Genomic DNA, 23,496 nt, shown 5'->3' with positions numbered 1-23,496 from the left:
TTATTTGAAAGGTGAAGTTACAGAGAGGGAGAAGCAGAAAGAGAAGCTATCCATCAGCTGGTTCATTCCCTAAATTGCTGCAGTGGCCAGGGATGGGCCAGGCTGAAGCCAAAAGCCAGGAGCTTCATGTGGGTGTGCCACATGGGTGCAGGGATCCAAGAATTTGTGCACATCTTCTGTCGCCCTCCTAGATGGATTAGCAGTGAGCTGGATCAGAAGTGGAGCAGCTGGGACTCGAACCACCGCCCAGCTGGGATGCCGGCACTCCAGATAGTGGCTTAACTCACTGTATCACAGCTCGAGCGCCACAAAGTCTAATTTGTAATCTTATGCTTATCTGCTAACATCATGCCTTTCTTCAGATAAAGGAAATCCCTGTTTTCACAAGGACGATTACATAAAGAAGTTGACAGGTGTATCTGTTGTCTTCTTTTCTGGATTGTTTGGTCATCTTTGCAATAACTTCCTTTTCCTTCTCAGAAACAAACATCTGAGGAGTTACTGACATGCACATTCCATTTCTTTATATGTTATTGGTTTATTATCATTGGAGGAAGTCTTCCTTGATTTTTCTCATCAATACAGTCCTAGACATTCACCTTAAAATCCACCTCAGCAGTTCTTTGTTCTTTATGGTGAGAGCTTTTGTGTTTAGATAACTAAAATTTGAGGGCTTCCAACGCTGTGGTGTAATAGGTAAAGCCGCTGCCTGCAGTGCTGGCATCCCATGTGGGTGCTGGTTCAAGCCTGGCTGCTCCACTTCCAATCCAGCTCCCTGCTAAGGCCTATGAAAGAAGTAGAAGATGGCCCAAGTCCTTGGGCCCCTGCACCTGTGTGGAAGACCCAGAGGAATCTGCTGGCTCCAGGCTTTGGATCGGCGCAGCTCTGGCTGTTGTGGCCAACTGGGGAATGATCCAGCAGATGGAATACCCCCGCTCTCTCTCTCTCTCTGCCTCTGCTTCTCTCTCTGTGTAACTCTGACTTTAAATAAATAAATAAATAAATATTAAAAAATTAACAAAATTTTGAACTATGTTTTACTTTTGCCCAATCATTTTATGGAAAAGTGCTTTGAGAAATCAAAAATAAAATTATCCGTGAAAAACTTAATTATTCCTACTAAATTACAGCTATTTTTACTATATTATGTAGCTATGATTGTAATGTTTTAATAGTAAGACATACATTAGAATGTTGCATATTTTTCTTTTCTACAAATTTAGTTATTTCAATTTAATTTACACAGATGGTAATTATCCTGTAGTAGAATGGAGAAAAAGTATATAGATAAAAATGCAAACATGTGCAAATTTTCAACTTCAAATATGTAAATAATTTCTTTTTCAAGATTGGTATTTATTTGAGAGATAAGAGTAACAGAGAGAGGAAGAGACAGAGAAAGTCTTCCATCTTCTCGGTCACTCCCCCAGTGGCTGCAACAGCCAGAGCTGAGCTGATTGGAAGCCAGGTGCCAGGAGCCTCCTTGGGGTCTCCCACATGGGTGCAGGGGCCTAAGCACTTGGGCCATCTTTCAGTGCTTTTCCTGGGCGTAGCAGAGAGCTGGATTGGAAGAGGTGCAGCCAGGACATGAACTGTTGCCCATATGGGACGTTGGTACTGCAGGTGGTGGGTTAACCCACTACACTACTACACTTGCCCCAGTAATGCCTTTTGTAAGTTAAATGCATCATATTTGTTAGAGAGGTGCTCTTCACGCACACACACTCACTCACTCATTTACACTCAAAAGTTTATAACCAAAAAGTGTTATTTGTATTTGGTGTTTGGAAAATACAGCAAGTATATCTGCAAAGACACTTAAGCAGATCAAGGGTACACAAAAATGAGACATTGATTAGGATGACTTTATGGAGAAGGTGATCTGTGTGAATGAGAGCTATCAGAATAAAATACTCTTCTGCAGTTTGGTCAAAGTTTTCTAATTCTTGCTTCTATTGCTTAGTCTAATAAGAAATAAAATTGATAAGGAATAAATGGTCTGCTTCATAGTATTACATACATTTTACTAACACCAGATGTGTTGGAAGTGACCTTCTTAGGAGAAACAAGGTTGAGACTTGTAAACAAATTACGATAATCATTGAATCTTAAAAGGTACTAATGATTTTGGAAGAGAATTTTGGAAGGAGGAGATAACCACCCGTGATGACCTAGTCACACAGATTTATTGTCAGAATTTGTGAGGCTTTATAAAAACTATAGGATAAACAAAACATCATTAAGATTGGTAGTGCTGTTTAGTCCCATTTATAAAGATATGGGAGCAGAGGGCAGGGTCGTCACCCAAGTGCCCACTGGAGCCCAGGGCTTAGCCTGTAGAAGGGAAGCAGGAGGTTGAGTCGTCACCCACACCCACTGTTGCCCGGACACAGCGTCTGTAGAGACTAAAAGCCTTTGGGAGTTGTGGCTGGCACCCAGTACTAGGACTTCCAGACGAACGCAGACGAGAGTAGAACCACAACTTGAAGTAAAAGTCATTGTGAGAATTTCTGGTTCTGCATCTTAGCTCAGAATTTGGAAGTCTGGTGTTTGGATGGAGATCATGGAGCTTTCAGTGTCGTGGAAGGAGTTCTGGGGGTGTGTTTTGTGGCTGGCAGAAATCCAGGACCCCAGAGCAGCTCAGAGATTCCCAAAGGGAGAGCAAAGTCACTGTGGGAGCCGGGATCTGAGTCATGGCACCAGTGTAAGGCCACCACATAACACACCAAACACCAGAGTAAGGGAAAGAGTGTATTGGGGGAAACCCGACAGACTGGATGGAAGGGGTGAAGAAGGAAAAGAGGCAGAAGGAGAGCGTAAGAGAGGGAGACAGAGCTCCAGTTATTTCCGATGCAAAAATCATTACATATTTACTCCAATCCAGAGATGGATGTCAGCAAGCTACAGTTTTCTATAAGGCTTAAGATAACAATGTTATTCTTGAATCATGTGATATGTATTCGTATTTTTTACCACAGATAATTTCATAAATTCTCAATACTAGAGCCTAGTGTAAGAAATCACAGAGTATTGTGAAAAAGATCCATGTATTGTTTAGGATGCATACTGTATGTATTTGCAATCATGACAGAGTTAGGGGTCAGATTGCCCAGTAACAGATTTGCAAGTAGCATATTTTTCCATACATACTCCTAACAATTGCTATGTCAAGTCTTACATCAGCCACTAATTTAAGAGAACTGCACTGGATTAAATTATTCCATGCTATCTCGCTGAGGGGTTGTGCTTTATTCCTCAGTATTTTTTTATGTTCCTCAGGCTTCTCTCCTCATTCATTCATCTGGCTCTGAAGGGTTATTCAGTTTCATCTTGATCAGCAACCATGTGCATTACAAGATATGTTGAGAAATCCTGGGTTTTCTGCATGGTTTTGTTTTGTTTCTGTTACTTCTGATACAGGAGAGTAGATATTGTACACAGTCAAATTTCACACTTTCCAAAGCACCAAACTCATCTTGTTTCTGTTTTGTCCCACCTTCAGACAGACTGCAGTAAACAACATCTCCCAAAGCTTCCTGTGCAAAATTGCTGATCCCCACTGTCCCAGCACCACCTATCTGTTGCTCTCCATTGGATTTATCTGTTGCACTCTCATTGGAGTATCATGTTAGCGTAGCTACTGTAGGTGACTAGCTAGTGTTCCTAGTGCCCCAGTACACTAGGTTCAAGAGATACCCTGACGATGAAAGGCGTCAGATCCTCCCACACTGAGAAGGAGGTGTTCCGTGGATATGATCCTCAGGATCATTGGAAAGGGCAGCTTTGTCGAGGTGAAGCTGGCCCTCCATCTGGAGAGCAGAACCAAGGGGGCTGTGAAGATCATTGCCAGAGGTGGCAGGGATTCTTCTGAGTTCCCACAAGCATGGGTAGAAGCAGAAATTTTGCATTCTCTGCATCACCCTAACATTATAAAGCTGTCACAGGTAGACTACACAGCAGATAGAGCCTGTCTTGAAAAGTATGTGGTAGTGTGCAGCCTCTTTCAGGAAGGAGAAGCATGTTGGTATTCCATTCAGACATTAGCAGCAGTGGAGTACTGCCATATGCAGAACATTGTTCAGAGAGACTTAAAATTGGAAAATCTCCTTCTGGACTATAAAGTATCTATTAAGCTAATTGACTAAAACTGACTGAAGGCCAACTACTAAAGTCATTGTGTGGGACCCTTGAATATTACGCCCCAGAAGAGTTCCTAGATAAGGAGTTTGATGGGTATAAAGCCGATGTGTGGAGCCTGGGCCTGTACACCATAGCGACAGGGTGGCTGCCCTTTGAAGGGGAGAGCTTTGTGCATCTGAAGGAAGCCATCCTGGCCTGCTCTTAACCTAATCCCCTCCTATATAAGAGGGAACCTTCAGAGATGCTGGATTGGCTAATGACTTTTGACCCTGCTGAGAGGCCCACAGTGGCAGACGCATTGGGCCACAAGTGGCTCAGCATGGAGCAGAAAGAGCCCAAACCAAGTGACATCACACTTTTCAGTCTCTTGAGTTCTCCCGAGAACCAGGAAATCCATGAAGCTGTGGAGCACCTGGTGTCTCAGGAGGGCCTTAAAGAACAGGGCAGCGCTCCCCACCCCCCCATGCAGTGCTGGAGAAAATACCAGCCAAAGGCTTACAGCAGAGATGCAGAAAATGAAACTGACATGGGTATCCTAGGTCCTTCCCAAAATGCTGAAAGTCAGAAATACCTGCCAGGCCTTGTCTTCCAGCTGGTCTGTGAGGAAGAGGATGGCCGCTTGTCCCCTGCTCTGAGCTGGGGGAAATCCCAGCCAAAGGCTTGCAGTACACAAGGAGGAAACGAAACTGACATGGGGTTCCTAGGCCCTTCCAAAGTTGCTGAAGGTCAGCAATACCTGTCCGTCCTTGTCTTCCAGCTGGGTCGTGAGGAGGAGGATGGCTGCTTGTCCCCAGGAGGGCTTCAGTGGAGCAGCAAGAACTGAGCTCACTAAAGGGGAGCCTCTAGGATCTGCTCAGTATGCTGAGGCTCAAAACTACCTTGTGGAGCTGGGCTTTCAGCTGAGCCATAAAGCAGCCTCCCGACGCCCAGTCTGCAAGCCAGTGCCATGTCCTCAGTGCTGCCTGAAGGTGACCCGTCATCAGGGCTAAATGCCTGCCACGGGGCCCACAAGACAGTTCCTCACCTGGTATGATGAAGATCCACACTTCCTGGCCAGTCCTCAGGTACAAGAACCCCATTACCTCTGTTTCCAGTCTCAACACCAGCAGTAGTGAGGCCCGCAGTTCAGATAGTCCTCAACCTGACATAAGGAGGAGGACCTGCACTCGCGGCCTCAGATACCAAAACCTGTTGTCCTCCATACCCACTCTCAGCACCAGCAGCAGTGAGGCTGACAAGACAGATGGTCCTCAACCTGCTGTGAGGAGGAAGACCTACATTCCCTGGCCAGTCCTCAGGTGCAGCAGCCCTGTGTGCTCCATCTCCACCTTCACATCAGTAACACTGTGGATCGTTTAGCAGACAGGAGCCATTCCCAGGGAGTGGCAGAGAAAGAGCCTCCCAGAAAAGCAGTGGGACGGGGAGGCATGGAATTCACCCGCTATAGCAGCTGGGAGCTCATTTGGTCAGTGTCGCTCCCCCTCTTCGTGGAGGAACGACACTAAGCCCTGCCTAGGCTTCATATCCGAGTCACGGCACCATTATGTCGCTCCCCGTCTTCATGGGGGAACGACACAGGACCCTGCGCTGTTCTTTTCGTCTGCTCGGCCCTCCCCGGGTTTGCTGCTGGTTCTTCCCGGGTTGGCTACTATCCCTTCCACCTCCGTGGAAGGGCAGTTCCCCCTGGCCACATTCCCCACTTCCGCAGGGGAGCGGCACACCACCGGCCTGCTTTCTCGGGGGCTGCACGGGTTCCCTTAGATGTTCCCCATAGATGTTCCTGGTTCATGCCGTCTCTCTCCTCCTTTATAGTCCTCCTCCGCCAATCCTAACTCGGCTGCCCACACGCCGAGTACGCTGCTCTCCTCCAATCAGGAGCAAGTCCTACAGTTTATTGGTTGAACTGGAGGCAGCTGTGCGGAAGCTGTTTACTTCTCTCCCAGCGCCATATTGTGGGAGAGCAGATGCATAGAATAAGTCTTAATTCCAGTAACTCAGTCCAGTTCGGGCTGCTCCCCACAGGTCAGGACAGAGGAACAGAGGAGGGAAGTAGGTACTGTTGGGGGACAACATGGAGCCTCCACAGTTGGTCTGTAGGTGGCTGCCATGGAGATAGGGGTGGGAGCTGGGTGGAGGATGGATATTGGCTGGGTTTGGAAGTCAGGCTAAAGGGACCTAGAATGGGGAACCCTACCATCTGGATGTGCTCTGGCATTGGGTTCATTGATTGACTGGAGAAAAGCGAGGCAGAAGGGTCAGCAGGGCCATAAGAATCATCTGGACAAGGCCTGAGTACTGTGGGTACGGGACTCAAGAGGTTGGTCACCAACAGACACAGCTACCTTGGCTAATGGGGAAATGAGGGCTCCGACTCACAGTAGGGGCCTCTCTGCCATCCCTTTCTGCTTGGGGCCCTCCATAAGAAGATTGTCTTGGATACACAAGGAGCAGGAGCAGTTGGAAGGTGCAGTCATCCAGGCATATGGCCATCATTCAGCCTGGCAGCAAGAAACCACATCACCAGCATGTACCGAGCATACAATGCGTGCCTGGGCCCAGAAAGCAGGTTCCTCATCCATGTACGTGAAGAGAAGGGCTTCCACTTCATTCTTGCTCTGGCGATAGCTGCAAGAACCAAGGTCATCATGGCCAAGCATCCCCTGGCAGGGTCAAGCTTACCTGAAAGGTCTCATTTCACCTGAAAAAGACACTGGCTTCATCTGTAAAAACTGATCTCATCTTGGGGGCTGATGTGTCCTGCCAGAGGCCTTGGGGAAGCTCAGGCTTAGGCTTGGGCTCAGCCTTCTGGTACTGGTCCACTGGGCATTGGACCTCAAGAGTACAAGCACGTGCCTATTTTCAGTGACCCCGGGGAGACTCCTAAGCTTGCACTCGGGTTGACTGGGGTGGAAGGGCAGAACGAAGGGGTAACACATTCTGCCCAGAGGTCAGGACCTGGCAGGCCATTGTGCCAGTCCAGGCACTACACCTATGGCAGGCCTTGAGCCTTGCACTCTGAAGACATGACCCCCAAGGAAGAAGTACCTTTAGCAAGGCCAGCCAGAGCCATGAGGACCAACAAGTTATGAAACTGCCTTGATTGCAGCCCAGGGCCCCTTGCAGCCATAAATTCAGTGCATTGGGGAGGTTGGCTGACTGTGAGTCAGTAGATTGCGAAGACCCAGGACTGACTATAGATACGCTCAGCTGTCTCCCTCAAGGGAAGGGTTTGAAAGGGAAGGTCTACGCACTGGGTTTCTTAAGGAGTGAAATTCAGATTCATGGACTCCCTACTAGAGCAGTGATAAATATGGTGAGATCTGCAGGTTCGAGACTCAATTTTCATGATCCTGGCAAAGTCGATTGATATGTCCCTAGCTAGAGGAACATCCTCCAACACTGCGAAGCCTATGGGGTTGATGCAGGCCCAGGAGGAAGGCACCACATCTTACAACTTGTGGCCAGGTCCAGGGAGGCCCCTCGCTTGGATCTCCATTCCTTTTATCTCAATTTTACATTAGAGAGTCCCCCCGCCCATGCTTTGATTGCATCTCTGTGACATAAGACCTCCTGACTGGAGTATAGCCTAGGGATCTCATTTGGAACACTTAAGAGTGCCATAGGCAGAATACACCAAAATCACAGGAAATGGGACTTGCCTCCTGGGAAAGAGAGTAAAGAGGGTTTTCCTGGTTTGCTGCTGAGGTCTAACAAGCTCTGAGAGCAACACTGAAGTCCTATTGTGACCATCTGACCATCTGCCAATCAACAGTGAGGCCTTCAGGGAACATAGATATTTGTTGAGCTTTGGGGTAAAATCTACATATAATGAAATGAAACTCAGATGTACAGTTGGGTGCATTTTTTTGTCTACATGAGCAGTGTATGGAAAGTACAGATGCAAGGGTTTGAACCCACATGGGTGTTTCCTAACCAGCAATGGTTTGAACCCACATTGAAAGTGTTTCCTAAACACCAGTGGTTTGAACCCACATGGGAGTGTCTCTTAACCACCAGTCCAACAACTGAAGTAGCAGCTCCTTTGCCTTACAAGATCTCTGTGTGGCCCTTTGCAGTCAAACTCTTTGAACTCCAGTGGCCGCTGACAACCATTCATTCGTGCGTTCTCCATCTCTATTTGGCCTTTTCCCAGAATGTCCTATGAGTTGAATCTTAGCATGTAGCCTTTAAGGTATGGATTCTTTCTCTTAGAAAAATGCACCTGAAATTCAGCCCGGTCACCACATGACTTCACGGCTTGTTCCTCTTTCTCACTGAATCCTGTTCCTCATTATGGATCTGGTATAGTTTGCATATTCATCCCTCATGAAGATCATCCAGTTTACAGTTTTTAGTGATTGTGAATAAGACAGTGAGCATGGCAAGGGGTTTTTATGTGTGCTTGTTTTCCAGGTCAATTGAATACATAGAGATACACATTTGGAGTCTGATGCTGTGTGTGTACTTTTGTAAGAAACTGCCAGATTATCTTAGAGTTCCTGTTCTGCTTTGAATTCCTTTCTTCAGTAAATGCGTGTTCCTGTTACTCCACATTTCTGTCAACATTTCCTATTAGCAGTTCTGTTTGATTTTACGCAAATAGACTTGCAGTGGTATTTCATCATGCTGTTAACACTCAGTATACTATTTTTGTGTGCTTATTGGAGGTAGTGTCCTATTATATACTGTGCCAGTTGCGGTGTGGAGGGGTCACCTTTTTGCTCATTAAACATTTTTAGGTTTCATTTATTTATGTGAGAGGTAGAGTTACAAACAGAGAAGGGGAGAGACAGAGAGAAAGATCTTCCACCCATTGGTTCACTCCACAATTGGCTGCAATGGCCAGAACTAAGTCGATCCAAAGCCAGGAGCCAGGAGCTTCTTCCGGGTCTCCCACATGGGTGCAGGGGCTCAAGCACTTGGGCCATCTTCTACTGCTTTCCCAGGCCATAGCAGAGAGCTGGATTGGAAGAGGAGCAGCCAGGACACCACTAGTGCCAATTGGGGATTCTGGCGCTACAGGCAGAGGTTTAGCCTACTGAGCTACAGTGCCGGCCCCTCTGGATTAAATTTTAAGTGTTCAGTGTATAATTGGGAACAAGTCCTTCATTAGCTGTAAGTTTTGTAAATATTTTCTCCTGATGCTGGCACTGTAGAGTAGCGAGTAAAGCCGCTGCCTGAAGGACGGGCCTCCCGTATGGGCTCCGGTTCGAGTCCAGGCTGCTCCTTTCCTGATCAGTGTGGCCTTTTTAGTGGCACAATGGTAATTGTCATTATTTAAAGCATTTTTGAAAGTTTTTACTTTACGTGTTTAATACTAGCTCCTCTACAGAGAAGCTCCACATTCTGATGGAATATAGTTAGAGACTGGAAGGCAGTTAGGTAGATATGAATACTGACGATATTGTAGACTTCCAGCAATATTTGAAGGGTGGTGATGCTCGTGTTTAACAAACAATTCTAAATTACTAATGCACACTGAGATATCTACAAATGCATTTGGCTTTGTTTTAAGTTATTTTCCACTGGGGGAGTGGCCGTGTGAGGCGGGACGGGAGACTGCTTCAGATACCTGTGGGAACTGTGAGGATGGAATTTTTTGGTTTGGTACACTATTCATTCCTGATTGTTGAGATACATTGGCATAGTCAAAATAAAAAGTAAAAAAGGCAGAAATATGAGATCACAAATAGTAAAATAGGGCATAATTTGGATGGCCCCCACCCTCAATTCATTCCATGCATATCGTAGTCCAACCTGATTTTGCTCCCAGCTAGCTCTTGGTCGGCATCGACCCCTCACTCTGCACTCTGGCCCTTCTCACAACCTCCAGGTGGCTGAGATTTCCCATGACCTCATCTCTCCAAGCTCTGCTCTCCAGGCCACCTGTTAAAGTACAAGGATAGGCCGGCGCTGTGGCTCACTAGGCTAATCCTTCACCTGCGGCGCCGGCACTCCAGGTTCTAGTCCCGGTTGGGGCACCGGTTCTGTGCCAGTTGCTCTTCTTCCAGTCCAGCTCCCTGCTGTGACCTGGGAAGGCTGTGGAGGATGGCCCAAGTGCTTGGGCCCTGCACCCGCATGGGAGACCAGGAGGAAGCACCTGGCTCCTGGCTCCGGATCGGTGCAATGCGCTGGCCGTAGCAGCCATTTGGGGAGTAAACCAACAGATGGAAGACCTTTCTCTCTGTCTCTCTTTCTCACTGTCTAACTTTGCCTGTCAAAAAAAAATACCACAAGGATAGCCCTGTCTCTCTAGGCCTGGCCTCTACCCTCACCTCGGGGGTTTCCATTCTACATCTTCCTAACTAACACTCTGAGGCTCCTTCCCACCTGCCTACCCCAGGACCCCTCCTTCTGTCCCTGCACTCTTCCCACGACCACGTCCATGTCACACTCTAGGTCTCTGCTTCCATGCTGGCACCCAGGAGTCCCTTGTCCTGATGTCCAGACAGAAAGTCTCTTCCCCAGATCCACACAGGTCTCCCAGAGCTCCTTGCTTTGGGCAGCATTGCTTTGCTTGCTGCTCTCATTCTCTATTAGTGAATGCCGTGGTCCCAACTGCCCCAGCTTGGGGCTTGGTACCCCATAGCTTCTGAGAACATGATGAATGCTGATCTTTGTGCTAGGAGAGCTTTGGGTATATGGTGTTACCCACATCTTCCAGACCCTTGATCCTTTCCAGGACTCCCACAACTCTCCCAAGACCCCTAACCTCTCTGAGGAGTCCCTTTATCTCCAGGGCACTAGCCTATCCCATGGCCCCTCCAACCCCTCTTCCACATATGACTGTAGCCTTGAGGTAGGAGGAATGTGTTCTTGGGCCTGGTGTCTGTGCTGGGCCAAGGTTCACAGAACAACCCATCAGTGAGAGAGGCAGGCTTTCTGTCATGGAGTGTGAGTACCCAGGGCTAGCCAAGTCTGGGAGAGTCTGAAAAGGGGCTGGAGGAGGTTCCAGAGAAAGGAAGGCAAGTCGGAGAGGAGGCCCTAGAACTACTGGCCATCCCTTGGGCTGCACTTGACAACAGGTGGGAGACTTTGGCTGTGACAGTGTCTGGTTGTTAGTGCTACCTGTGTGAGAGCAGGTAGAGGGCCCGTACCTGGTATTTTCCTGGACTCTCGGTCTTTATCTTGTTCATGTCTAGCAGCAGTGTTGACTTCTTCCCCCACACCTGGGCAGTGATCCCCATGTCTGTTTTGTGACACAGCTACAGGAAAGGAGAGGCTTGGGTGAGACAAGGCCCCAGGGATGGAACAGGATGGGGTGGAGAACAGCCTGAGGTGCTTGGAACATGGAAGCCCTGGGCTCCGTGGTGTCTTGGGAGAGGCTGGCTCTGCTTGGACTCTGGCCTCATCACCCACAGTTCCCGGGAGGCATGGGCTTCATTCCCAGTAGATTCACCCTTTTGGAGCACCAAGATGCCTCCCAACCCTGGACCTAGTGGTGACCCGAATAGTGACATCAGTTTCCCTCCCTGGAAGATGACCCTGCAGTGGATGGACAGGAAGACTTTAGGGTGAGAACACTTACCTCCAGCCATCTGAGAATCAGGCAGCGTACTGCCTTGGAAATAGGCACTGCTTGCACCAACTGTGCAGGAAGTTGTCATAAGGGGACCCTCAACCTCCTCCTTACCTTGCTATTGCTCTGATATTTGCTCCAGTTCTTCAGCATCTTTAGGCATTTCTAGAGTGTGTGAGTCTCGTGGCTGGGAAAGGAGAGGAGATGGTATGAGTCCAGTTGCTGGCCTTTCTGCAGTGGCCCTTGGAGGCAGCATAGGAGCCCTAACATGACTGAACTTAAAGGAGTCAGACCCTGAGGCCCTAGATCTTCTAATTGGGTGAGTGTCTGTTGCCTTGTCTCCAAGGCAGAAAAGGCCAGCAGGACCCTCCTTGTGTGTGTGTTGGGGGGGGGGGGCTGGACTTGCCATCTGCTGCATTTCCTGGGCAGAAGTCATCACCCTTTGCTAGAGCTTAGTGAGGACTGTTCTGAGAAGGGCTGTGCTGCCCAGGAGTAGGTGGGCTCTGCCCTCAGCAGCTGTTGCCTGAAGTGACCTTGACCTGAAGTGACAGGGTCTGGGTGCTTAGCCTGAGAACTGTTAGCTGCTGAGAGCCTTCACCCAGGCGCCCACCCATCCTGGTGCCTCCACATCCCTTAAAGGAAGCCCCCTTGTCTACCTGCTTGTCCTATGTGCTTGAAACGCACCGTGCCCCTTCCTTGTCGGCGCCAGAATCTGTGACAGTGACCACACAGGCTGTGGCCAATCCTTTCCTCTGTGTCCTGTCAGCTGCTCAGGCAAGACACCTCCCCCCTCCCCTACGTGGCTTGCAATACGTAAGTCAACCATCAATAAAGGTGGGTTTTTGATACATTTCCAGAACAATCCCCTGGGGCACTGTTCCAGGTGCTCTGCTGAGCCCACCTCCTAGTCTCTGTGCTTCTGTGCAGTCCTGGGATGATGGTGTGAACAGATTCAAGTCCTGCCTCCTCCACCACAAGTCCTCCTCCCAGCACGGAACCCAGGGCAAGTAGGTCACTATGAACTGCAAACCCGCTTGTCCTGCTCTCCCTGGGATGGGTCCCTGGGCAGCTTCTCAGCCTCTGATGCCAAAGCCATGGCTGCTCCTAGGAGCCTTCTACAAGAGGCCTTTAGCCCAACCCTCTGGGACCCAGGGATCTGCTGGACACCTGCCCACAGCCCAGGCAAGGTGCCCCTCACCCCATGGCTACATGCTCTGGAATGTTGCTGAACTGGGCTGGCTCCACCAGCGACAGGGAGGACCTGCAGGCTGCCCCCTGCCCTTGGGAATCCCTGAGCTCTCAGCACCTGCTCTACCACAACTCTGTCCCTACCAGCCCCCTGAGTTGCTTGTGAATCACTCAGCTCTGGCCTAATGCTGACCAGGGTGAGCACTGTGATGGCAGCTGGGGACAAGTTCTCAAACAGGTAAACACTGTCCCACTTCAAGGGATGAGTTTCTGAAAATGACCCCACTCCTGGGACAAAATGGGGACAAAAGACTTCGTTGCAAGATCCACAGCCTCCCTAGGGCCAGGCAGCAGCTCACTCCTTCTCTTCCCCAGGCTCCACCTGTGGCCCTCCATGGTGACTCGGCAACCAGGGGGGTGGGGGTGAGGGGGCCTGGTGAGAGGGCATGGACACTCAGGGACTGGTGGAACCAGGGCAGCCCCTTGGGGTTCTGTGAAGCAGATCCCCAACTTGTCGATATGCAGCCTCCAGTTCTGTAACTGCTCACACTCAGCAATGATGTGTGCTGCTTCCTGGACCAGCAAGACCTCCAGGTCCCACAGCTCCTTGAAGCTGAAAGGCAAAAATCCCACCATGACACAACCTCAGAGAACCACAGGGAACTGCTCCCCACAGCTCCTGTCCATCAGATCAGAGGAGGTGTCAGCCCCACAGGCAGTGAGTGCCTGAAGCCCAGGTCCCAGAATGGTGAACTGTGCAGAGGACAGGGACATGGATAGCCCCACCCCACTTCCCTAGGATGGTCATTCTTCATCCTCCTTTGCCATCCAGCTTTCCTCCCATGACCATCACTGCACCTGTGCAGAAGGCTCCCACCCCACTCCCACCTGTGGGAACCACATGCCCGGTGGGTTCACAGATGGGCTCACCCCACACCTGAATTGAGTGCTCTGCATAGTGCCTGCCCAGACATCCGTGTCCTGACACAGGCTCACACCCAGGGCACACAGGCACCCATGTTCCAGGGTCACTCTGAGGAAGCAGCGACATGACTGTATCCACGCTCAGCACACAATGGGCATCACTGAAGACTCAGCCAGCATCACCCTCAGCAGCAGCCCAGAGAGCCCAGGGCCACACACCTGGAAGCAAATGTCCTCAAGTCGCAGGACCTGCAGAGCTGGATCCATCGAGCTCTGCCAAACATGCCTCCTGTCTAGAAAATGAACCCCAGGTCCGTCAGTTACTGGACACATGGAAAGAGGGGGTTCTGGGTTACTGGAAACACTGGTGGCCTCTAACTGCCACAGAACATGGAAAGAGAGGGTTCTGGGTAATGGTAGCTTTGTGGAGTTTTACCAGTCCTGTCCCAGTGGTGCCCTCCCAGCTCAGGAGGCACGAGTGTCAGCCTCCTCAACCTCAGAATAAGCACAACCCTATACTGGGGGCTGCTGTGGTCTTTGCAGGGCTGAGGAAAGAGGGAAGAACTGTGGCAAATGTGCCATGACCTAGCTCTGCCACCACCTTCTGTCAGCTGCTCGATAAATCCCAGCCTTCTGCAGGGCTCTCTACCTGTAACCTGTCCTCTTCCTCCAATACACCTCTGTTTTGAACCAATGTTTTACTATTATTAATTATTATTATTATTATTATTATTGTTTTATTTGCAAATAAGTGCAACGAGAAAAAGGAGGAGAGAGATTTTTCTAACCTCTGGTTTACTCCTCAAATGGCTGCAACAGCTAGGTCTCAGCCAGGCATTCTATACTCTTACATGGGTGGCAGGGACTCAAGAACGTGGGTCATCCTCTACTACCTTCCCAGTCACATTAGCTGGGAGCTGAACTGGAAGAGGAGCAGCCAGGATTCAAACCATCCCTCCAGTATGGGATGCCCATTTCCCAAGCAGTAGCTTAATCTGCTATGCCATTGCTACCCCTTGTAACAACTTTCAAAGCCTTGGCATTTTGAATTTCAATTAGTGCAGTGAGTTCCCCCCACACACCTCACCCAGCTCCCTGAGTTCAGTCTGTGCCCGCCCCTGCAGTAAACAGGACTCCCAAGGCTACAAACTTCTGACACAGGACAGGTCTCAGCCCTGCTGATCCATTCTGTGTCCTCCCACTCTGCTCCTGTCTTGTTCCTCTGTGGTGCTGTCAGCACTGGTCACCAGAGAGTTTTCCCGGGATGACAGAGAAGGGAGCAGATGGCCGAGCATGGCCTTCTTTGTGTCCTGTGTCGGCCCCACCTGTCTGTCTGTGGGAGGAACAGGGCCCCTGCCCTGGGTGCAGGTGAGGGGTTGAGAGACGAAACACTGTGATTTCAGCACCGATACTGAACACACATGCAGGTAATACTGAAGCCAATGCTGACAACAAGGGCTTGGCAAGTGTGGGGGAGGGGCAGGAGCACCCGGGAGAGCTGGGTGCTGGGGAGACCACCAGGGAATGCTAGGGATCCCTGTCAGCAGTAGCAGCTCAGGCTCCTCTAATGCCATGCTCCTCCAGATCACCTCTGGCCCCTGCAGAAGTGTGAAGGGCCTGGTGGGTTTCGTCCAGCTTTGTGGGCTTGCTCCTGCTGCATTCCAGCAGCCTCTGCTCTTCCCAACAAAGCAGAGCCTGAACTTCACTCCCCTGTGGAGTGAGCATGTGTGTGTGTGTTTGTGTGTGTTTGTGTGTGTGTGTGTAAGCATATATGTATGTCCTAGCTGTGTGGGTTCTGCTCCAGCATGAGCATACAAGTCCTTTCACTGTCACCAGTGGCATGAGTCTGGCATCAGAGTTGCTGTGGGAAACCATGAGGGAAATGGCACAAAGCCAATAGAATAAGGAAGCCGGTATAAAGCCAAAAATATAAATATTAATATAAATAAAATGAGGACTGTAAATGGTGAGTTGAAGCAGTATAGATTAAAAAAAAAAAAAGATGGGATATCTGGTTACAGTTATTCTTGAATCAAGCATAAAACCAAGAGTGTAACTTGGTAAATGTATACATATATCCAAAAGAAAATGTAACACACAAAATAAAAATTAAAAAACAGAATGGTGGGCTAGTATGGGAAAACAGGTTCCTAGCAACAGAACCAGTTTTATTCAGTTTGTGGCAGCCAAAACCAGCCAGTGAACAGTTGTCTAGCATTTATCTTTTTTTAAAGAAGTACCTCAGGCAAATCCATTTTTAATAACTGAGTTCCCTTTGTACTAAAAAGGCTTAAATTTACTATTCCCTCATCAATATATCATAAGTGGAGGTGTTCTCTACCTTTTTGAGATTAAAATATCAGATGGAAACTTTTTTCTGTATTAAGGTACGTGATGGCAAAAGTTGTTGATGAAAGAGAAATAAGAAGGCAATTGAAAAACTGGGAATCCATAAAGGAAATGGAATAAAGCTGAAAGGATAAGGAGCCAGCACAAAGCCAAAACCATAGGTAAAATGAGGACTCTCAATGGTGAGTTGAAGCAGTGAAGAATTTTTTTAAAAAAGAAACCTGATATCTGATTACATTATACATAAATAACCATATAACAAAGATTGTCACTTGGAAAATTTATACATACATCCAAAGCAAAATGTAACACACAAAATAAAAAACACAACTAAAATAGTGGACTAGTATGGGAAAAGAGGTTTCTAGCAACAGAACCAGTTTCATCCAGTTTGTGGTAGCCAAAACCTGGCGATGAACTGTCCTCTCGTATTTGTTTTTCTAAAAGAAGTACCTGAGGCAAACTCATTTTCAATAACCCTCTGTACTAAAAAAAGGCTTACATTTACTATGGCCATGTACATATTTCATAAGTGGAGCTGTTCTCTGCCTTTTTGAGGTTAAAAGGTCAGACGTGGGGAACTTTTTCTATATTAAGGTACACTATGGCAAATGTGTTGTGCTGATGAAAGAGAAATAGAAGTAAATTGAAAAAATGGGAATCCATAAGGGAAATGGCACAAGGCTGAAAAGATAAGGAAGCCAGCATGAAGCCAAAAATACAAGTAAAATGAGGACTCTCAATGGTGAGTTGAAGCAGTCCAGAAATTTTTAAAAAAGGACCAGATACCAATTACATGAATTCCTAAATAAAGCATAAAGCCAAAAATGGAACTTGATAAATTTATAAAACTATCCACAATAAAATATAACCTCCAGACACACAAAATCCAGAATGGTGGATTTTATGGGAAAATTGGTTCCTAATAGCAGAGGTGGTTTTATGCAGTTTATGCCAGGCAAAACCAGCCAATGAATAGTCCTCTAGGAATCCTGGTTTGTTTGTTTGTTTTTGACAGGCAGAGCGGACAGTGAGAGAGAGATAGAGAGAAAGGTCTTCCTTTGCCATTGGTTCACCCCCCCAATGACCGCTGCGGCTGGCGCACTACACTGATCTGAAGCCAGGAGCCAGGTGCTTCTCCTGGTCTCCCATGCAGGTGCAGGGGTCTAAGCACTTGGGCCATCCTCCACTGCCTTCCTGGGCCACAGCAGAGAGCTGGACTGGAAGAGGAGCAACCGGGACTAGAACCCGGTGCCCATATAGGATGCTGGTGCTGAAGCAGAGGATTAACCAAGTGAGCCACAGCGCCAGCCCCTGGACAGCTTCTTTTCTATATTAAGTTTTACTATGGCAGATATGTTGTTGTTCATGAAAAAAAAAAAAACTAAATAAGTAAATTTTAAAAAACCAGAATCCATGAGCAGAATTTAGTATGTGAACATCAGTACCTAACAACAGAATAGGTTTTGTAAATTTTGTGCCATTCAAAACCAGCCAATAAACAGTCCTGTAGCATTCCTGGTTTTTAAAAGAAGTACCTGAGGCAAACCCGTTGTCAGTAACTGTGAATTCCCTCTACTTAAAAATCTTCAAATTTACTTTTTCCACATATATTTATCAGAGGTATTATCTGTATTGAGGTGTGCTTATTCCTTCTGAACTGAAAAGGCTTAGTTTACTTTTCCCAAAAATATATATGAGAAGGGGTGCTGTTCTCTTTCTGGGGAATAAGTGTCATTTGTAGTCAGCATTTTTCTAGATTAAGGTATACAATGACAAATGCATTATATTGATGAAAGAAAACTAAATATGGAAATCTGAAACAACAGAATTTAATTAGGAGAAGCCATACAGTTGAAAGAATAAGGCAGCCAGTGTGAAGCCAAAAATGTAAATAAAATGAGGACTCTGAAATGTGAGTTGAAGCAGTCCAGAAATTTTAAATAAAGAGCTGATATCCAGTCACATGAATTGTTAAATTAAGCATAAACCAAGAATGTAACTGGGTAAATTTATAAGAATATCCAAAACAAAATTGAACACAGAAAACAGAAAAAGCAGTGTGGACTAGTATGGGAAAATGGTTCACAGCAACAGAAGTGGATCTATGCAGTTTCTGCCAGCCAAAAACAGCCAATGAACAGTCCTCTAGGGAGCAAGTGTGAAACCAAAAATATAAATAAAATGAGGACTCTAAATGGTTACTGAAAGCAGTCCAGAATTTTTTTAAAGGAAGTACCAGAGGGAAACCCATTTTTAATACTGAAAATTTCTTCTGAATTAAAATGATTTAAATCTACTTTTTCCATATCTATTTACACACACACACACATCAGACGTGGAATTATTCTATGCCATATTGAGAATAAAATCACAGATGTGGGTGGCTCTTTTCTATATTAAGGTATACTGCAGCAACTGTGTTGTTGAGTAAGAGAGAATTAAAGAATTAAATTTAAAAAACTGGAATCCACGGGGGAAATGGCATATAGCTAAAAACATAGGGGAGCCACTGGACGCCAAAAATATAAATAAAGTGAGGACTCTAAATTAAATGGTGACTAGAAGCAGTTAAGAATTTTTTATAAAAGACTGTATATTCAAATACATTAATTCCTCCATCAAGCAAAAAAACAAAAATATACCTTGATAAATTTATAAAAACATACAAAATAAAATGTAACACACACACAAAATTGGAGACTTGTATTGAAACTTCGTTCCTAGCAACAGAACTGGTTTTATCCAGTTTGTGTGGGCAAAAACCAGCTGATACAAAGTCCTCTAGCATTTCTGTTTTTTCTTAAAATAAGTGCTTAAGGCAACCACATTTTCAATAACTGTGAATTCTTTCTGAACTGAAAAGGCTTAAATTTATTTTTCCCATGTATATATATTATATATATATATATTATATATATATATAAGAGAAGTCGACGTGTTATCTGTCTCTTTGGGGAATAAATGTCAGATGTTGTCAGCATTTTTCTACTTCAAGATGTACAATAGTAAAAGTACTTTGTTGATTAACGAAAGCTAAATACATAAATTTAAAACACTGGAAGCCATGAGGTAAATGTCATATACAAAAAAAAAAAAATGGAGCCAGCATGGAGACCAAATACAAATAAAATGAAGACTCTAAATAGTGACTAGAAGCAGTGAAGTAATTTAAAACAAAACAAAAACACCAGATATTCAATTACATGAATTCTTCTACCAAGCATAAACCAAAAATGTAAGTCGGTAAATTTATAAATATATCAAAAATAGGCTGGTGCCGCGGCTCAATAGGTTAATCCTCCGCCTGCAGCACTGGGGTGCCAGATTCTGTCCCAGTTGCTCCTCTTCCAGTCCAGCTCTCTGCTGTGGCCCAGGAAGGCAGTGGAGGATGGCCCAAGTGCTTGGGCCCTGCACCCATGTGGGAGACCAGGAGAAGCACCTGGCTCCTGGCTTTGGATCAGCGCGGTGCATCGGCCGCAGCGTGCTGGCCGCAGCAGCCATTGAGGGGTGAACCAACGGAAAGGAAAACCTTTCTCTCTGTCTCTGTCTACTCTGCCTGTCCAAAAATATATTTATATATATCAAAAATAAAATGTAACACACAAAATAAATTAAAACCCCAAATGTGGAATACTATGGGAAAAGCAGTTTCTGTCAAGAGAACTGGTTTTATCCAGCTTTGTGCCACAAAATCCAGGTAATGACCAGTTCTCTTGCATTCCTGTTTTTTTAAAAGGCAGTATCTAAGGCAAATTCATTTACAGTAACTGTGAATTCCTTCTAAACTAGGAAGGCTTAAGTTTTGTTTTCCCAAATATATATATATATGTATATATATATATATATATATATATATCACAATATATCATAATATGTAGTATATCATACCAGTACATTGAATCATAAGCATGATATAATTATTCCAATGGATGCAAAAAACCATTCAATGAAATTCAACACCCATTCCTGTTTCATAAAAAAAGAAACATAGTTCAATATAATAAAGGTTATATATGACAACTCTCAGTCACTGTCCTATTGAACGAGGGAAAATCAAATGCATTTCCTCTAAGATCTGGAACCACACTAGGATATATATTTATTGTTGCTGCTCTTATTCAATACAGTATTGGAATTTTTAGCCAGAGCCTTTAGGAAAGAGAAAGAAAGAGTACAAATAGAAAGGAGAAGCTCAAACTATTCCTTCTCAGATGATATGCTTCTGTATGATGAGAAACCTAAAGACTCCTCAAAAACACATTAGAACTGACAAATTCTGTAAAGTCACAGGATACAATCAACACACAAAACAAGTTACATTTTTATACACCAATAATTAACTCCCTGTGGAAAGAATGATAAAAACAATCCCATTCAGGAGAACTACCAAAAAATGCCTGGGAGCAAATTAAACCTGGTAAGTGAACGACCTCTGCAATGCACATTACAAAAAACCAAAGAAAGAAATTGAAAAAGACACAGAAAATGCAAAGACTGCTCATATTCATGGATTGTAAAAAGTAATTTAAAACTTTCCATATTACCCAAAGTAATTTACAGGGTCAGTGCTTCCTCATGAAAATATTTATGACATTTTTCACAATTGTGTTAAAAACAATACTAAAATTCACGTCTAAGCACAATAGATTCAGCAAAGGCAGAACAAACTTGAACAAAAAGAACAAAGCTGGAGGAATCACAATACAAGATTTCAAGGTATACTCCAGGACTATTGTAAACAACACAGCATAGTGCTAGCATAAAAACAGACACAAAGATGAATAGCATAGGATATAACAGGAGATTCCAGAAACTAATCCATGTATCTACTAATAATTGAACTTTGACAAAAGTGCTCAAAGCACGTATACTCTTTCTTCAATAAATGGTGCTGGGGAAACTGAATCCCCTTACACAGAAGATTAAGATTGACCCCTACTTTTTATCCTATACAGAAATCCACTTAAATGGATTATGTATCTAAATGTAAGGCCTGAAGCTATTCAACTACTACAACAAATAACAGGGGACATAGGTCAAACCAGTAAGAAAGACTATTGGCTATATAAACATGTATATATTTATTATATATATTATAGTTATTGCCAAATAAATAAATGAATGAATAACAAATGCTGGTGAGGATGCAGAGGAAAGAGAAGAAATGCAAGTTAGTGTAGCCAATAGGAAAAAGAGTTGAGTTCCTCCAAAAAAAATCTTTTTTACTATAGAAGGAATTCACTGTTATTGAAAATTGGTTTGCTTCAGGTAGCTCTTTTAAGCGAACATTAATGCTACAGGACTTTTTACTGGCACGTTTTTGCTGGCACATACTTGATAAAAAAAATTCTGTTGCTAGGAACTGATTTTCCCAAACTAGTTCACAATTCTAGTTTTTTTTCCATGTATGTTACATTTTATTTTGTATATATTTATAAATTTACCAAATTACCTTTTTGGTGTTATGCTTGATAGAGGAATTCATGTAATTGAATATTCAGATTTTTTGTTAACTTTTTAGTCACCATTTTGACTCCTAATTTTATGTATACTTTTGGCTTCTCGCTGACTCTGTTATTTTTTGCACTGTGTACCAATACACTCGTGGATTCCTGTTTTTTAAATGTATGTATTTAGTTTTCATTCACCAACAACTACATTTTTGCCATAGTACAACTTAATATAGAAAAAAAGTGACTCCATCTGGCATTTATTCCCAAAAAAGAAAGAAAATACCTCAATTTCTGTTCTGTACATTTGGGAAAAGTAAAATTTAAGCCTTTTTTAGTACTGAATGAATTCACAGTTATTGAAAATTTATTTTTCTCTGGAAGCTCTTTCAAATACACACCAATGCTAGAGGACTGGTCATTGGCTGGTTTTGCTGGCACAAACTGGATAAAACCAGTGTTGTTGTTAGGAACTGAATAGTCCAAACTAGTGCACAATTCAGTTCAGTTTTGTGTTTGTGTGTGTTATTTTATCTTGGATATTTTTATAAATTAGCCAAGCTACTTTTTTGGTTTTATGCTTGATGTAGGAATTCATATAATTGAATATTCTGTGTTTTTTTTTTAATTTGTAGGCCAATTCTAGTCAGCATTTTGAGTCCTAATTTTATTTATAATAAGTTATACCTGGAGGGGGCCGCCCTCTCACCCGTCACGCGCCACACGTTCATGGGGAACCTGGTGCTAAACCATTCGTAGACGACCTGCTTCCGGGTCGGGGTTTCATACGTAGCAGAGCAGCTCCCTTGCTGCGATCTATTGAAAGTCAGCCCTCGACACAAGGGTTTGTAAACAAAAAAAAAGGAAAAAAATAACAAGTTATAGCTGGAACACAGTTTTTTTGTGTTTCTTTTTTTATGAGATTAAGGCAAGGTGTTAGGAGATGGAACACCAATGTGGTTGCTTGAAGCTTGGGGATTGTGTTGGGCCTATGAAAGGAGACTTGAGCAGTCAATGATAATGCTTGTTAGATTCTAACTCTGTTCATTTTCCTGAAGACATTAACTTAGTTGTTCAAAAACAACTCTTAGATTGTGAATAAGGTAACTATAAAACAGTAAATATGCTTACTGGCACTCTAATTTGATCACCAGACATGAGAAAGTATTATAAAACCTGATTTTCATGAGGGGCTCATGCATCTAGTGAAGAACAGCAAAAACTGAAAATAACAAGACAGGGAGAAAGAAAAGATGGAAAAGCAAAATAAAAATTAAAAACTCATCCACTAAATTGTGCTAAAAAATTTGTCTCAAAATATGTAAATGTCATTGGAACATTTATAAATGAATGCAAGATGAAATATACAAAAAACTCTTCCAGATAATGTAATATAAGGATAATTGGGATTTTCCAATAGATTAATGAAGATGTCATATTTACTAAAATGCTCCACAATAAAGAAAAATAAAATTAGAAATAAAATGAACAGATCAATTACAGATCTTTGAAATAAGAAGCATAGCCACAAAACTTCAAAACTCAATAAAGAAGGTAATTTTCAGTTCTCAGATTAAAGAAAATTGTATCTTAGAAGAGCTCATGAGAGGCCTGCACTTGTTTGCATTCCAGCTGCTCCACTTCCCATGCAGCTCCCTGCTGATGCTCCTGGGAAAGCAGCAGAAGTCCCTGGGCCCCTGAACTCATGTGAGAGACCAAAAAGAAGCTCCAGGCTGCTGGCTTCAGCCTGGCCCAGCCCTCCTGTTGTGGCCATTTGAGGAGTGAATCAGTGGATGGAATATGCTTGTTTTCTCCCTCCCTCCCTCCCTCCCTCCCTCCCTCCCTCTTTCCCTCCTTCCCTCTCTCTCTCTCTGCAGCTCTCCAGTTCCCTCTCTCTCTGTAACTCTACCCTTCCAATATATA

At 44.9% G+C, this 23,496-nt stretch overlaps 2 long non-coding RNA genes across 22 annotated transcripts in view; one reads left to right on the top strand and one right to left on the bottom strand.

Annotated features, from left to right (window-relative positions):
• The window catches only part of LOC103346435 (neuroblastoma breakpoint family member 4), a 1,612,367-nt gene that overhangs the window by 1,534,700 nt on the left and 54,171 nt on the right, over window positions 1-23,496 (top strand). For 18 of the 20 annotated variants that reach the window (XR_011380966.1, XR_011380977.1, XR_011380971.1 and 15 more), the window contains one exon: window positions 16,159-16,302. The exons of the other annotated variants lie outside the window; for them this stretch is intronic. This is a non-coding gene — a long non-coding RNA (neuroblastoma breakpoint family member 4). The remainder of the gene's footprint in view (window positions 1-16,158; window positions 16,303-23,496) is intronic. 20 annotated transcript variants of the gene reach the window in all.
• LOC138844732 (uncharacterized) lies at window positions 1,649-13,996 on the bottom strand. Of its 2 annotated transcripts, none has more exons than XR_011381002.1 (4): window positions 13,785-13,996; window positions 11,774-11,846; window positions 11,238-11,345; window positions 1,649-1,964 (listed from the first exon to the last, which is right to left on the bottom strand). It is a non-coding gene; the product is annotated as an uncharacterized lncRNA (long non-coding RNA). The 2 variants fall into 2 exon arrangements; XR_011381003.1 differs by lacking the exon at window positions 1,649-1,964 and adding an exon at window positions 6,169-6,765.

Source organism: Oryctolagus cuniculus, chromosome 12 (genome assembly GCF_964237555.1).
Source record: "Oryctolagus cuniculus chromosome 12, mOryCun1.1, whole genome shotgun sequence".
Taxonomy (NCBI): Eukaryota; Metazoa; Chordata; class Mammalia; order Lagomorpha; family Leporidae; genus Oryctolagus; species Oryctolagus cuniculus.
This window is presented reverse-complemented; position numbering and strand designations above follow the sequence as displayed.